At 44.4% G+C, this 15,058-nt stretch overlaps 1 protein-coding gene across 1 annotated transcript in view; it reads right to left on the bottom strand.

Moving 5' to 3' along the window:
• The window catches only part of NEXN (nexilin F-actin binding protein), a 38,579-nt gene extending 26,407 nt beyond the window's left edge, over positions 1 to 12,172 (bottom strand). The window contains exon 1 of the mRNA XM_087820540.1: positions 12,103 to 12,172. The gene's annotated coding sequence lies outside the window, so the exon portion shown is untranslated. The remainder of the gene's footprint in view (positions 1 to 12,102) is intronic.
• Positions 12,173 to 15,058: the final 2,886 nt, after the last annotated feature.

Genomic DNA, 15,058 nt, shown 5'->3' with positions numbered 1-15,058 from the left:
CTAGAATAATACCTAACATTAGTAGGTGTCCATAATTTTGATTCATTTCATTACTCATGGTCTCCCTCACTACAATGTACCCTCTTCAGTAAAAACCTGCATTTTCCCGCAAGTGAGCCTACATTAACATATTATCTCTCATTTAAAAGAGTAATACCAAAGGGTATGAAGAAAATTTGAGCAATCTCATATGGGTTTTAGGGATTGATAATTTTAGCTGAATTAATTGACTAGAGTGAACTTCAAAAGGATTTTTTTCCCCTGGTAAAATGAAAGAAAATTGTGTGGCTTGGTGACAGTGACGAATTAGCCTGTCAAGAACAGTTGGGCGAATAAATGAATCAGTTGGCTCTCTTCAGCTAATTTTTTAAAAAATCTTCAAATTATATCATCTTGACTTATTTATAGAATCAGAATGAAAGAAGACTGATTCTTAAATTTTACTGAGTAAAACCACTTAGAATAGTTCTTTAAATGTCATTTCAGTATTCTGAGCTCTCGTTCTGAAAGTCTGTGAAAATTGGAACAGTACTGAACCTTAACTTTTTTGGTTAAAATATAAGAAAGTGATCCTTTGCTGACAGTTTGTTCGGTTCAACATTTTGAGGATTAAAAAGTTTTAGCAAAATAAGTCTATTACTTTTTGTATTATGGAATTGTTTTTGAAGGTATAGATTATAAACAAATAGGACTCATCTCTCTTAAATCATTTTATGTTGGAGGGAATAATTTCAAAATCAAGCAGCTACTTATAGGATTCCCTTATAAATAATTTTTAAAAGGTGTGGCTCTGCCTGGTAGACACAACAGTATATTTCAATTGTTAATTCAGTTGTCTTTCTGTACTAAAGCGAGGTTAAAGGTATAATAAACTCGACCACATTTGGTTTATTAACTTCACAAGAAAAAACTCTATTCCTCAGTCACTGATTGTATTGTCTGCTCTAAACCCACTGTCTCACTAACACACCCCTTGATCACACTATGAAGAAAAATAATGATGAAAATAATCCAAGCTAATATTAATTAAGCCTTTACTGTGTGCCAGGTACTGTGCCAAGTAGTTAACAAGCATTACTTTATCTACTCCCCACCATAACCCTTTAAGGAAATTCTATTATCAAACCCTGTCTCAAAAAAATAAAATAAAATAAATAAAATAAAAATTTTTAAAAATTCAAGCCTAGTAATTTAAAATTTCTTAGAGTATTAGTACAAAAATAATGTCTTAGAGTTTATCTAATAGGATGTGCAGTCTTCTATAAATTATTACAGCTGGGAAAACTGAGACTTAGAAAAAACAAGTGACTTGCCTAAGACCACACAACGAATGAGCCGTGGACATGGGATAAAAAAGGGCAGAGTCTGTCTGCAGAGTCCGCGTTCTTACCCACTGCATCATGCCGATGCCAAGAAAGCGGTACAACTGGTGCGCGTGGTGGGGATGGGGGCGTGGGAGGGAAATGTCAACCAGCTTATAAGGTTTTACCTACGGGTGTAATTGAGAGAACTTTTAATGCAATCATTTGAGAACCACAGTTCTGAGCAGTAGAAATACGCTGGAAGCCGAAAGACAGGAGCAACAGTATTCTCTGTCTTTAGTGAATTTGTCATCTTTAGCTGGCAACCGGCAGTGGAGCATGGTGATGGGCAACTAAGAAAAAAGACATTTTGCCCCATGTAAGCAGCACAGAGTTTTTATTTAAGCTACTTTATTTCCTTTTAAATTGATACATGCCAGCAGTTATTCCCTTAGAATGACTTGGAGTTAAGCAGAACACAGATTTTCAAATGGTTCTCAGGTACGAAACGCAACGCTGCTATCTCAGGTGGCTGTGGTCTAGTCGTGGAGCGACCTCATTCACGCTTGGTCACCTGAGGGGCTGTCCTGGCCTCCGATTATTGACGTGCCTGTCAGCGACTTGCACGTAGCACTCCTGCTGCTGTCAATAAGGACAGGGAAGAATCCAGTCACGGTGTTCGCACATACGTCATTCTCTTGATTAAGAAAAACACTGATGAATCTCATCGTTCTGTTAAATTGTCAAAAGTACAGAAGGCTTCTGAATTTATGTAACAGAACATTATTGAACAGAACAGAACATGATTTAACACTGTTTCACATTCGGTACTCCTAGAGCAACCAGATTCACTTTTAGTTGTACAATGGCAGTGAGAATCTTAGTTTTATGAAGGTTTTTTAAAGTATTAACTGATTCCAACAAAGTCACGACACGGACCCGGAAACGTTCAAAAAGTAGCTGAACGTCGTACGTAAAGCAGTGAATCTCAGCCCTAAATCATAAATCCGTCGTGGGAGTCTTTGCGGGAGGGCGTCACAGACGCCGACCTTTAGTCAAGGGATGGAGCCATATCCTCTCGAAACTGCCGCTGAAAATTCTCCGTCCCCTTCAGCCCTCCCTGCCCCCGGCGACCCCCTCCCCACCCTCACTGCACAACCCACACGCACGCCCTTCCTCCCGAAGGGCACGCTCACCTTCCCTCTGCCAAAGCGGCCCCTCCCTTGTATCAGCCAACTAAATAGTAGCTGCTTGATAGATAAATGATCATAATTATTTGTGGCAGAATGTGTATCATGAAATAAAAATTCAGAACAAATGACATATACTGGTGCCGTCTTGTCATAACTTTTCATAAAGCTTCTCTCATATAAAAATTTACAAACTTTTGCATCTTTCAACTTGAGAAACAATTCATTCAAAATAATTTGAAATCGTTGAACTTCTGTTGCTTAAGTACCTTTGTAGCAAAATATTTAGAATTATACATGTAGCCTAATAATAATCTCTCCGTTAATGGTTGATTCTTCAAGCACATTAAGAAGACGGTGGTGACGGAAGCAGCGGAGTTACAGCCAGAACATCTGGATTAGAGTTTCTAATAAATTGGTCGTTTATTTGATGTACCGTCTTTGACAAGCCAGGTAACTTCTGTGAACTTCATTAACGTGTAAAATAGGCACACTGGTGATTTTCTCATTACACTGCCAGATTATACGGACAGTGCCCTCCCTCGGAACTTCGCCGCCACATCTGACCCTCTCGGTCACCCCTCCACCGCTCGGCCCCATTCTCCCTGGGCTTTCCTGGCTCTGACCCTCCTTCCCGGTCTCCCCTCAGGGCCTCTTTGCCTCTCCGCTTCTTACCAGGGTTTCTGTCTTCGCTCTTTACTCCCCACCCCACACTTTCTCTTCAGTGACCCAACACCCCCTGGTAGTCTGCAGGGCCTCGTTGGCCTCAGCTCCCTCCCTGCGACCCTCCCATTCCACCACCTGGAGCCTTGGCACAGCTGGCTCCCAGGCCTACTGTTCTGCCCGGTCCCTTAACCCCTCAGCTCACCCCTGCTCATCCTTCATTCTTAGACAAACGGTCACTCCTCTCCGGGAAGCCTTCTTTGACTTTCCACGACCGGGTTAGGAGCTTCTCCTGCGTGTCTCTCCAGCACCCGGTGCTTACCCGGACTGTAGCATCTGCCCCAGCGTAAGGACACCTCCCTCACCACAATGTGAGCTCTCTGAGAGCAGAGACCATATTTTGTACCCCATTGTCTCCACAGCACTTAGCATATGCCTGGCATATAGAAGACATATATCATAATTAATGAGTAAGCCCTGCCAGCTTCAAGGTGAAACACTTTATAAATGGTTAAGGAGTGTCTGGACACAATGTAGGGCTATCATTATCACTATACAGGAATATGACATGAACAGGACACACCATTCACTACACAAATGTTGTTAAGTATCAGCTACGTGCCAGGCACTCTGGTAGGCATCGAGAAATACAGATGCTATACCTAGTCTCACGTTAACAGTCTCTTGGCAAAAACTTTCAACACACCCAGCCGGCGTGGCTCAGCGGCTGAGCATTGACCCATGAACCAGGAGGTCATGGCTCGATCCCCAGTCAGGGCACACGCCTGGGTTTCGGGCTCGATCCCTAGTAAGGGGCGGGCAGGAGGCAGCCGATCGATAATACTCTCTGATCATTGATGTTTCTATCTCTCTCCCTTTTCCTTCCTCTCTCTGAAATCAATTTAAAAAAACCAACTTTCAACAAAAGCCTTGGGATACAATTTGGAGTGTTCCAGGCTGCTTTGCTCTCTGTGAGCGCAGGCAGGGTTCTAACATCAACCACACCTGCTCCAGAACTGGAAGGCAGCACACCCCAAACCCCAACCTTCCAGTGAGGTGCCTAAGATCAATGACTTCCATTCTCAGCCCACATTCTGCACTTCCCTTTCTTCCACCCAGACTTTCATCTAGACATCTGGTCGACTTCATGCTCCCTTCCCAGATTACAGGGGATTGGTTTCTTTCCGGTGCTAGCTCAATGCCAGTTAAATAATAAATTATACTTTAAAACAAACCCCAAAAGCCATCATGGAAAGAGTTTCAATATCCATGTAGTAATTACCAAAATTGAGAAATCTAATAAAAGATCCCAATCCTTTGACTCAACTTTTATTCCTTTAATAAACTGTCTGCATTCTATTTTTAAATCTGCTGTCGGACATTTACAGAAGATTTTTAAGCTGATCTTTTGGAAACATTATCAAATTCCAAATATTCAATCTTTGCCTCCTTATATCATCTCTTCTCACTTTCGTGCATTGGCATATGTTAGTAAACATTTAACTTACTAGTCTATAAGCTTATGTGGTATTTGCCACTTTATCCAATTTCATGTAACTACGCTTGCCAAAAATACTCATATACATACTCATTCGTGTCATTACTATTTTGATTAATAACTTCAAAATGAGAAGCCATAAAGTTCAAAGTATTCCCTCTGAGCTGTTATCTCGTCTTCAGAATCCCGATGAACATGTTTGAATTAAGCAACCTTTTCAACAGGTACCAGAACCCAAGTGTGATGAGGAGAAGCCACCCTGGTGGCTGGAGGGAAGCTGTTTTAATGCAGTTTCTTTGAAGTTCTTAACTGATAAATATTTTCAGAGTAATGATTTTTAAGAACATATTATTAGTAAAATGAGGTTTAAAAAGTTCCAGAGTAACTTTCAGCCATGATTCTTTTAATTTCTTATTACAGGGTAAACAGTTTATCGATTCTTGCGGCCTTCGCCCAGCCCGCTAGGCTATCTAGTCGGCCACTGCCCTCTCTGCCTCTCGGTGCTCCTTAATGCTAGTCCACACTGCAGGCCTGAGGGTACTGACCGCACGGTGTGTCATGGATCCGAATTAAAACCCATCGGGGCTCGTTAGGCCTCCTGCATGTTCCCTCCGACTCCCTGGCTTCCCGTCTCCTCCCATACCTTCAGCCTCTCACATGGAAAAACACATTCACTAACCTCTTTCTACCTCCAAGATAGTTCTTAAGCCACTTCTTCACCAATGACGTCTTTTTCCAAACTAACTATAATTATGGTGGTTTTTATCCACTTTGACCTAAGCATGGCTATTTTTTCTCCTTCAGTCTCTGACATCTAAATATACTTAGGCTTCTAGATATATCTGGCATAAACTTAAAACTTTTTTGTATTGTTAAACATCCCAGGCATATCATCAGTCTGATCTATTTTCTTTGTTTAACATTTTATTATGAAAATTTCAGACATATACAAAATTAGAGAGGCTAATGTAATGAACCCCTATATGCCCATCACCAAGCTTCACAATTATCAGTGTTTTCCATTGTCTTAAACAATACAAAGTCTGTTTCTTTTATTTTGTGCAACACCTACCTCAGCATAACACACAAGTACTGCACGATGCTTTAAATACCATTCCAGCTGACCCACCACATCCTAGGCACTTGGCAATATTTCCTCCTACCTCCTCAGAATTATGCCCAGAATCAAGGCCCATATTTCTTGCCATTTATTTTCTCTTGGGAAGACTTTAAAGTAACCACTCAAAGAAAATTGGTAAGTTCTCAATTGATGAAGTCATTAATAAAATTAAATTACATAAGTAAATAAAATGTAAAGATTTTTTTTTTAAAGCTACCAAACATTAGAGAAAAGATCTGGAGTATCTATACTGAATAAAAGAGAGGGTAACATTTTTGTTCATCTCTTTAATATCTGGCTTAATAAAAGACAGGCACATTCTCATGTCTGCTTCTACACTAAAACTATTGTGATATGTTGTTTTAACTGAAGTATATAAAGAAAATATGGCCTCACACAATATATAATTGTAAATAGAAGATCAAGCATCTTCTCTGACCATATGGTATGAAACTAGAAATCAATCACAAGAAAAAAACTGAAAATAGCACAAAGATATGGAGGCCAAATAACATGCTACTAAACAATGAATGGGTTAACAATGAGATCAAGGAAATAAAAAAAATAACTTGAAACAAATGAAAATGAGAACACAACAACCCAAAATCTATGAGACATAGTGAAGGCAGTCCTAAGAGGAAGTTCATGGCATTACAGGCCTAACTCAGGAAACAAGAAAAAACCTCAATCTAACCCTACAACTAAAAGAATTAGAAAGAGAACAACAAGAAAAGCCCAGAATGAGTGGAAGGAAGGAAATAATAAAGATCAGAGCAGAAATAAATGATATAGAGACTAAAAAAACAATACAAAAGATCAATGAAACCCAAGAGCTGGTTCTTTGAAAAGATAAACAAGATTGATGAACCTCTAGCGAGACTCATCAAGAAACAAAGAGAAAGAACCTAAATAAATAAAATCAGAAATGAAAGAGAAGTAACAACTGACACCAAAGAAATAATATATACAGCCTGGCTGGGTGTGGCTCAGCGGTTGAGCATCGACCTAGGATCCAGGAAATCGCAGTTCAATCCCAGTCAGGACACATGTCCGGGTTGTGGGCTCCATCTTTATATACTTGATGTTTCTATCTTTCTCCCTCTCCCCTCTCTGAAATCAACAAAGACATATAAAAAAAATTTTATATATATATATGTATATATATATATCTCCAATGGTTATACTAATTGATATGAACTGGCATAGCAATTAGTGAGACAGGCTTTAAAAAGTTTTTGAAAATGACTTAATGGCCTGATAAAATGTTTCAAAAATAGAATATACTTTTGGTCTGTTATAAAATAATTTCCCAGTTGAATATTAAAGTATGAAGTTCAAGTTGTGAGTCAATATGTAAGTCCCACAGTAGAATGTAATATTAAGTACAAGAGATCTATGTTAAAATATGCATGCTAATGCTCCTGTTATAGAATTTCATTGAACCTATGTTTGACCTCTAAATTGTCTAAATTCAATTAATTTTCCTTGACTTTTAGATATGCAATTCAAATATTTCAAGAGCAAATAATGCAGGAATCAAGAAAATAATTTTAAATCGTAGCTGTCATTTACAATAACTGTTTCACTGTGCCAATAATGTATTATCTACTTTCTCAAGAACAGAATTGTCAGGACAACAACAGCTTTAAATCTACATCAATTATATTTTTTTGTCTCAACTTTTAAGAAGGTTTTAGACAGAACACTTAACTATTCACTACAAGCAACTATTAAAATCTACCTCTTTACAGTCTTTGGAACAAACAACAACATTGTTTTGAGCTTCATAAAATGCAAGCCTAAATTTTTATCATTTTTCACTTGTACAAGAAATATAAACTTAAATATAACTTTATTACATTTAATGAAGGTCTAACCTTATACTTTAAAAATAATATTATAAAACCTGTCATAAGCCTCATCACAATTCAAAAATATGCAATTAGATCCTATTTTACTTGTATGACATAGTGAGATATTTTTTCTTTACCTATACACAATTCTTTACGCATAACCAAGACTCTTATTTTCTTCAACTTGCCTTGATAGTGTCCTCCTGTATTAATAATATATAATGCTTTGCATTCATATGACTGTATGTGACATTTTTCAAAGAGCATTCACCATACTATGAGCCCCGGAAAGGTCAAAACTGTGCTCTACTCTGTTCTTTATCCTTAGTGTCTCACACAAACAGCTAGGACACAGTACCAACTCAATTCATAACTGAACAAGTGGATGGATGACAAAGAAATAACAGGACAACTGTCTGACCCAAAATCAACCCAAATAAAACTTATGATTGATACCTCCAATAGGAGGGCCTACGATGAGAATAGATGAAGGAACGAATGAAATACTAGAAAATAAAACAAAATGGAGTGAATATACATTAAACTAGATATCAAGAAAAACCAGAAAGTTGGGGCTTCAGGAAGTTGGCCTCCCAAGCAAGTGGACGCAGTAATCTGTGGAGGACACTCTCACCCTCTCTGCACGTGAAGCGGGCCTTTCAGTGACCGGCAGAGCTGGGAATGGGGGGGTGGGGAGGCAGAATCGTAGCTGACTCCTCTTTACGGCAAACCTCTGGGGGTCTTGCCCAGAAATATCTCCTCCGTGCTTCCTAAAATCCCACCAGTTAAAATATTTTGTTTTAGTTAGCAATACATGGTCCGTTCCAACTCAAACTGGCACTAGCAATTAGTGTCAACCGATGTTAACTTCTTCCCATTCCTATAATCACACTGTTTAAGAGGAGGGCTAACCTAAATATATCTGCATGTAAAGTCCAGGTTCCCAGCGCCACGTCCAGCACACTTGCTGTCGTATCATGACTTCAGACTTGCCCGAACGCTTAGACCAGGGACTTTGTACTCAAGTGTCTAGGGTCGAGTAAGTTAATGTGATGTAGTGTAATTGACAGGTAACGTAAATGCGTGATGACTAGATGTAAAACAACAGGGAATGGTGGGGTCTGTGTGGAAAGGAGTGTGCACCCTGTCTGCTCCGGAGCCACTGCTTAGCTCCGGGGTTTGTGGCTGTGCAGAAATGTAAACCCTGTTTTGCCAGCGTCTTCCAATTTCTCAAGAGAGGCAGGGAATCCACATTTTAATATAAAATGTACCAAATTTTAAGCATGTCTGTGGCTGAAAGTGGCTTTTGGGCTGCCAATTTGTGGCCCCTGATCTAAATAAACAGGAAATGGACACAGGAGAGGCCTATTTTGGCCAGAAACAGGGAGGCAGGGTCAAAGGGGAGAAAAGGCCAGGAAAGAGGCCCAGAGAAGACGGTGGAAGTCAAATTTCAGCAACCTTAAAACCTGACCGAGGGAGCCCCAATCTGTCTGTCTTTTAATTGGAGAGCAAAAAGGAAGAGATCACATGAAGGAAAAAAAGGGGAAAGGAGAAGAGCCTGCTATTGAACACTTAAGAGATGGAAGACATGGAATCACATGCTTTCACATAGGGCAACGCAAGAAAAAAATCGAACTCATAGGGAAATATAACAAAATATAACAGGTGTGTGTCAGAGTTTGACACTCCCTTTTCCATACTCTGTAATTTTTAACCATAAATATAGTATGGTTGTATTCACTTTAATTTTTTATTTTTTTATTTTAAATATATCTTTATTGATTTCAGAGAGAGGAAGGGAGAGGGAGGGAGAGAGAGAAACACCAATGATGAGAGAGTCATCGATCGGCTGCCTCCTGCACACCCCTGACTAGCGATGGAGCCCGCAACCCGGGCATGTGCCCTGACTGGGAACCGAACTTCGATCTCCTGGATTCTAGGTCGATGCTCAACCGCTGAGCCACGCTGGGCCGGGCTGTATTCACTTTATAATAAAAATAAATCTGACTAAAACTTTAGTAAGTTGGATTTCCGGGTAAAGGTCCATCCATCCTAGACTGTAGATATTATACTACCGTAAGTCAAGCAAAATTATGGCCTGCATATTTAAAGAGAAAAAGCAAATACAACAATTCCAAGTGTATATAATTGTAATTTTGCAATTATAAAACCAGAAGAAAGACAACATGAAAGAAACTATGAAGGTGATGTAGATCACACATTGACTAAGAACAGAAATATGTGAAATTGTTAAGAATGTTGTAGGTCATTTTTCCTCTAAATTACAGACTACCATGATGTTATGTTTTAGTTTTTGTGCGTATGGCCTACATATTATAAAATGTACTGAGTCCTCTCTTCTGTAAAAACTTTTAGACATCACCCATCCATTACATATTTTTCTACATTTATTGTATTGCTTTCTTTCTTTCAGGTATGTATTTTTATTTAAACAATACTTCTATTTGCCTTTACTGTGTTTCAAAGGTAACACTACATATTTGTTTTTTTTCTAAATGAAGTAATTCCCAGCCAGTCAGGTCCTAAGGAATAAATAGCCAAGTAATCTCTCGTGTGTGTGTGTGTGTGTGTGTGTGTATATATATTCAGTTTTTATTTTGTTCAAAAATGGAACCCTAACCTAAATACTTAAAGTGTAATTTCAGGGAGAAATTACTGTTCAAAAACCTAGATAATGCATTCCTTTGTTGATACTAAATATAGTCATCTCAAGATGACATACATTTTGACAAGGATCAGTCTTACAGATGAGATTTTCAAAAATAGCAGATTCCACGGTAAGGTGAGCAGGAAAAATTGCTATCCACCACATTCCAGTTTTAAATGGATTTGAAAGGGTGAATCTTCTATTAAAACTGAACGACATCAATGCTGTATTGAGGGAAACTGGATTTAAACAAATTTTTTGTGGTTTTCGCTTAGGGCTCTTGGAGGGAGTTGCTGCAGGTACCTTATAGAATTACACACATTTTTTCTTTAAATTATTCCAGTCAAAATATAAAACACCTTCAAAAATAGAGGCTTAATGCCTGTGAGGAGGAATCTCAACTAATTACATTAAATAATCAAAGTTCATTTATATTAAATACACTTCCCCAAAAAAACCCCTGTCCCTAAATTTGATTAATGATGCATTTTCCCACCTCACCAGACCTCAAAACTCAAAAGAATTTCAGGGGCTTATGTGTACTCTGAGGGCTGTTGTTGTTGTTTTTTTTTTGGGGGGGGGAAGCAATTTAGCCTGTGAAAGGCGGGGGGGGGGTCGCTCAGCAGCTGACCGACAGGCTGTGAACACTAATCCGAGCGCGCCGCCCGCCCCCAGCTGCGCGGCGACCCGCGGCCGCGGGCTCCCTGGGGGGCGCAGCCCCCGGCGCTCGGAGCGTCTCCCGGGACCCCCCCCCCCGCGCGCCCCCCCCCCCCGCGCCCGGCGCCCGCGCCCCTACCTGCCTCGGCCGGGACGCGCGCCGGCTGGGACGCGGCCCGCGCTATTTTTACCCGGCTCCCGTTCCTCTCCCCGCCCCCCCCCCCTTTGTCCACGTTACGGACCCTTAATAAAGATAAAGGTCTCGAAGCCACTGCAACCCTCAAGTCGCCTCTCAACTTGTTACTTTCTCTACAAGTGCCGATCCTACTATATTTTTAGCATCTGTAGAGCGTTGCACCGTTTACACAGCCCGGCTCTCGGCGTTTTCAAAAGACGCAGACAAGGAGCCTTCCAGGGGCGGCCGCGCGGTCTCGCTCCAACTTCCAGCCGGGCGTGCGCGGCCCCCGCGTCCCACCTCGACGGCACCCGCAAACGAGCGGCTTGAATCACCCTTCGCCCCCCAGCTCCTCAGGGACTGGGAGCGACCAGCTCCCCTGGAAATGACACGCGCAGCTGGCGGCGGTGGGGACCCGAGCGCGCCCGGGGCGCGTGGTGGCGACGCCGACGGGCTTTACCTGCCTGGACCCCACGGTCGGGCACGGGGAGCGGCCTGGACCCCGCGGTCGGGCACGGGGAGCGGCCTGGACCCCACGGGCGGGCACGGGGAGCGGCCTGGACCCCGCGGTCGGGCACGGGGAGCGGCCTGGACCCCACGGGCGGGCACGGGGAGCGGCGCCCGCTCCGCCCACGGAGGGCTCTTGCCCTGCGGGAGTAGGGAAAGCACCCGAAACTCAACCAACGGGGTGCAAGCGGAGCTGAGCGGGGCAGAGGGGCAAGGAAATCGCCGCCGGAGCCCGAGGCCGGGCGACGCGGAGAGACGGCGAGGCTGACCCCGCTCCGCGCGGCCGAGGCCGCGGACCTGCGCGTAGCCGCAGCTGGAGGGGACTCGGCGCGCTCGGGCCCGGAGCCGGGGCGCCGGGAGCGGGCAGCATCCCCCCGCAGCGCCCGCCCGCGCCCCCGTCCCCGCCCCCGCCCCGCCGGGGACCCGCCGCCCCGCCCCGCGCCCCCAGCCCCGCGCCCCGCGCCTCTCACCCCGCTGGAGCCCGTGGCGAGCGGGAGCCTCGTGGCGCGCGGAGGGGCTGTGCGCGTCCTGCGCCGGGTGCGGGCCGGGCTCTGGGCGCCGCCGCTCCGCTCGTGCCGCGCGGAGCCCCCTGGCTGTGGCCGCCGCCTCCAGCAGCAAGTTTCCATAAAAGTCCCGGTGCGCAGCCGTTCCCGCATTCCAGGCGGGCCCAGCGCCGGCTGCAGCTGTTCCACGGCACAGGCCAGGCCCCCGCGCCGCCCCCTCCGCCGTGTCGCCCGGAGAGGGTGGGGAGCCCGGGAGCCCGGCGGGCGAGGGGGCGGCGGCGCCCAACTTTCCGCCAGGACCCGCCGGGCGCTGGGCCCCTAACCTGACCCCTTCACCTTGAGCCTGCCTCCAACTCCCAGGGACCGCGGAGGGGAGCCGCCTCCCGTGGGAAAAGGGGGACACTGGAGAGAACTGATCAGTGGGCTGAGCTGCCCCCCGCCCCGGGCCCCTTCTCTCCGCCGCGCTCCCGGCCGGGCCCCTGGGCGCCGCCTGACCGCGCAGACTTCCCTTTTGTTGCCGGGAGCCCAGGGCCGCTCCGTCCGACCGTTGCTCCCCTTTTCTGGGCTCTGGTCTTTAAGGCCAGTGGAAGAAGGGGGGGGAGGGATGAAGGGAAATAATAATTACATAACCTTCCACCTTTCTCTAATTTAACGCAAAGCATCTCTAGTCTTTCCAAACCTACCCAAAGGCACCCGGGAACCTAAGCGCCCACAGAGCTGCTCAGCCCGACCACCGCCGGCCAGTTACACCCACCAGGCGGCCCGTCTGGAAACCTGAGCAGCAACCCCAGAGAGGGCGTTACTCCGGCGGGAGAGACCTTCAGTGCTTCGCCGCATGCAGAAAATGAACAGAAACAAAAACAAAGCAATTTAAAAATCGAACAAGCATCCAGGCAGATGAACCAGGGACCACTGCTGCCAACCTCTAGCCCTGAGCGGACAATAGAGCTCAGGCTGTATTTTCAGGGATGTTGGAAAAACCTTCTGCTCTTACCTGTAACTTTTCTGCTCCACCCCAAATCCATTCACTATTTACTCAGAATGAAAATTCTTCTGCGTAAGCCATTCCTTCTTGATCGGTAATCAAAACAGCTATTTAAGCTCACTCGAAGGTAGATGGTGAGAGGTGGTTTGGGTGATCTCGCTCTTCCTTGCGCCCCTCAGTACCATCACCTTGACCTTCAGTTCATGGAACTTTACATGGTCATTCTGGCTCAGGACCTTTGCACAGGCTGTTCCCGCTGCGTGAAATCCTCTTCCCCCCCCCCCCGCCCCCCTTTCCCTACCTAACTGGACATAAACTTTTGCTACCTTCTCAAATGTTGCTTTCTCAGAGAGGCCTTCCTTTCACCCCAGCGTGCATCAGTCTGCTGTTATAAACTCATTCCACCCTTTTCCTCCCTATACTTATCCATTTATAATTACACATTTATTTTTATGATTTAAAGGATTAGGAGCTCTCGTAACTGATACCCTCTCAACAGATTCACTGGATTAAAGAAAGCTCTCCTTTCTAACTAGAAAACTGACAGCTACCCACAACATGCAAGGCCCGCTTCTTCTCCCGACAGTTCATCATTCATTCAACAAATACTCAATTCTAGATACTGAGGATACAGTACTGACAAGACAAAGCCATGCCCTCGTGGAGCATACATCCTGGTGGAGGGCAGACAGTAAGCAAATAAACGAGCTCTGTAGTGCTGAATGACACGCGACATGGACAAGACCGGAGCGGAGCAGGGAAGCAGGGAACGCAGGGAACAGGGGGGTGGGTTTTGTGCTTTCAGAGAGAGCCCTAGGGAAAGTCTCCCGTGAGGAAAAGCGTTGAGGCAGTGAGCTTTGTAAGTATCCGGAGGTACCTGGGAGCAGGGCAGTCCCGGGGAGGCACTGAGGCCGCGAGGAGGACCTGTCTGCCTTGCTCCAGGAAGAGAAGGTAGACTGTGCCTGGGGCTGAGCAGGCAGAGGCCACAGAACGTGCAGTGGGCCCGAGGCAGACTGCCCAGGACCTGTTTCGTGCCTTTTTGCTGAGTAAGATGGGTGGCCATTGGTAGATTTCGAACAAAGCAGTGACATGATCTGGCATTTTTAACATGCTCACTCTGGCTGATGCGCTGCAAATACACTAAATGAAGTGGGGAGACCAATTAGGAGACTTCCAAACTAGGAGGACAGGTAATGGGGGTTTGGAACAAGGGAATAGCTGTGAAGATAGCTGAGAAACACTAGGCACATTTCCCCGCCCCCTTGGTTCATTTCTTTAAAAGTAGAACTGGTAGGATTTTGGTAACGTTGAATATAAGGTGTGTGGAAAAGAAGATTTCGGCCTGAGGGATCTGGAAGGATAAGGCTGTCATTTCCTGGGATAAGAAAGGTTGGGAGGAGGAGACTGAGGCAGGTGTGGTAAGGAGCTGTTTTGAACATGCTAAGTTTGAGGACATTATTAGAAATCCAAGATCTGCCAATTTGCATAAACATCCCTTACATACTTATCATGAATCCATCGGTTTTGTTCTCAAACTTGATTATATCTATCAGTTGCATGTTACTGAAATTATATCAAGTAAACATTAGAAAAAGAAATATAAAAGCAAAGAGTTAGAGTGGGTACAAAATTATTAAAATCAAGGGGGAATCGGCACTCATTGCTTTCGAGCAAAATTTTTCTACTTTAAAAGGGAAACTGGAAATTCCAGATGATGATTTACAGATGCAGTTTGTGCAGCAGATACATCTCAGAAAACCAAGTGGATCCATAGTCCAAGTAAAGACCTTGACCCTACCTCAAAAGATTAGCCAAAGAATGCGCAGTTATTCCTTTAAAATTAAAATGTCTACACTATGTATAATTTATTATGATTCCTTGCTGTGGTATCCAGCCACCAAGATGACCTTGCCTCCTGGTATTAACACCCTTGTGTAA

This window comes from Miniopterus natalensis, chromosome 9 (genome assembly GCF_054644295.1).
Source record: "Miniopterus natalensis isolate mMinNat1 chromosome 9, mMinNat1.hap1, whole genome shotgun sequence".
NCBI lineage: Eukaryota > Metazoa > Chordata > Mammalia > Chiroptera > Miniopteridae > Miniopterus > Miniopterus natalensis.
This window is presented reverse-complemented; position numbering and strand designations above follow the sequence as displayed.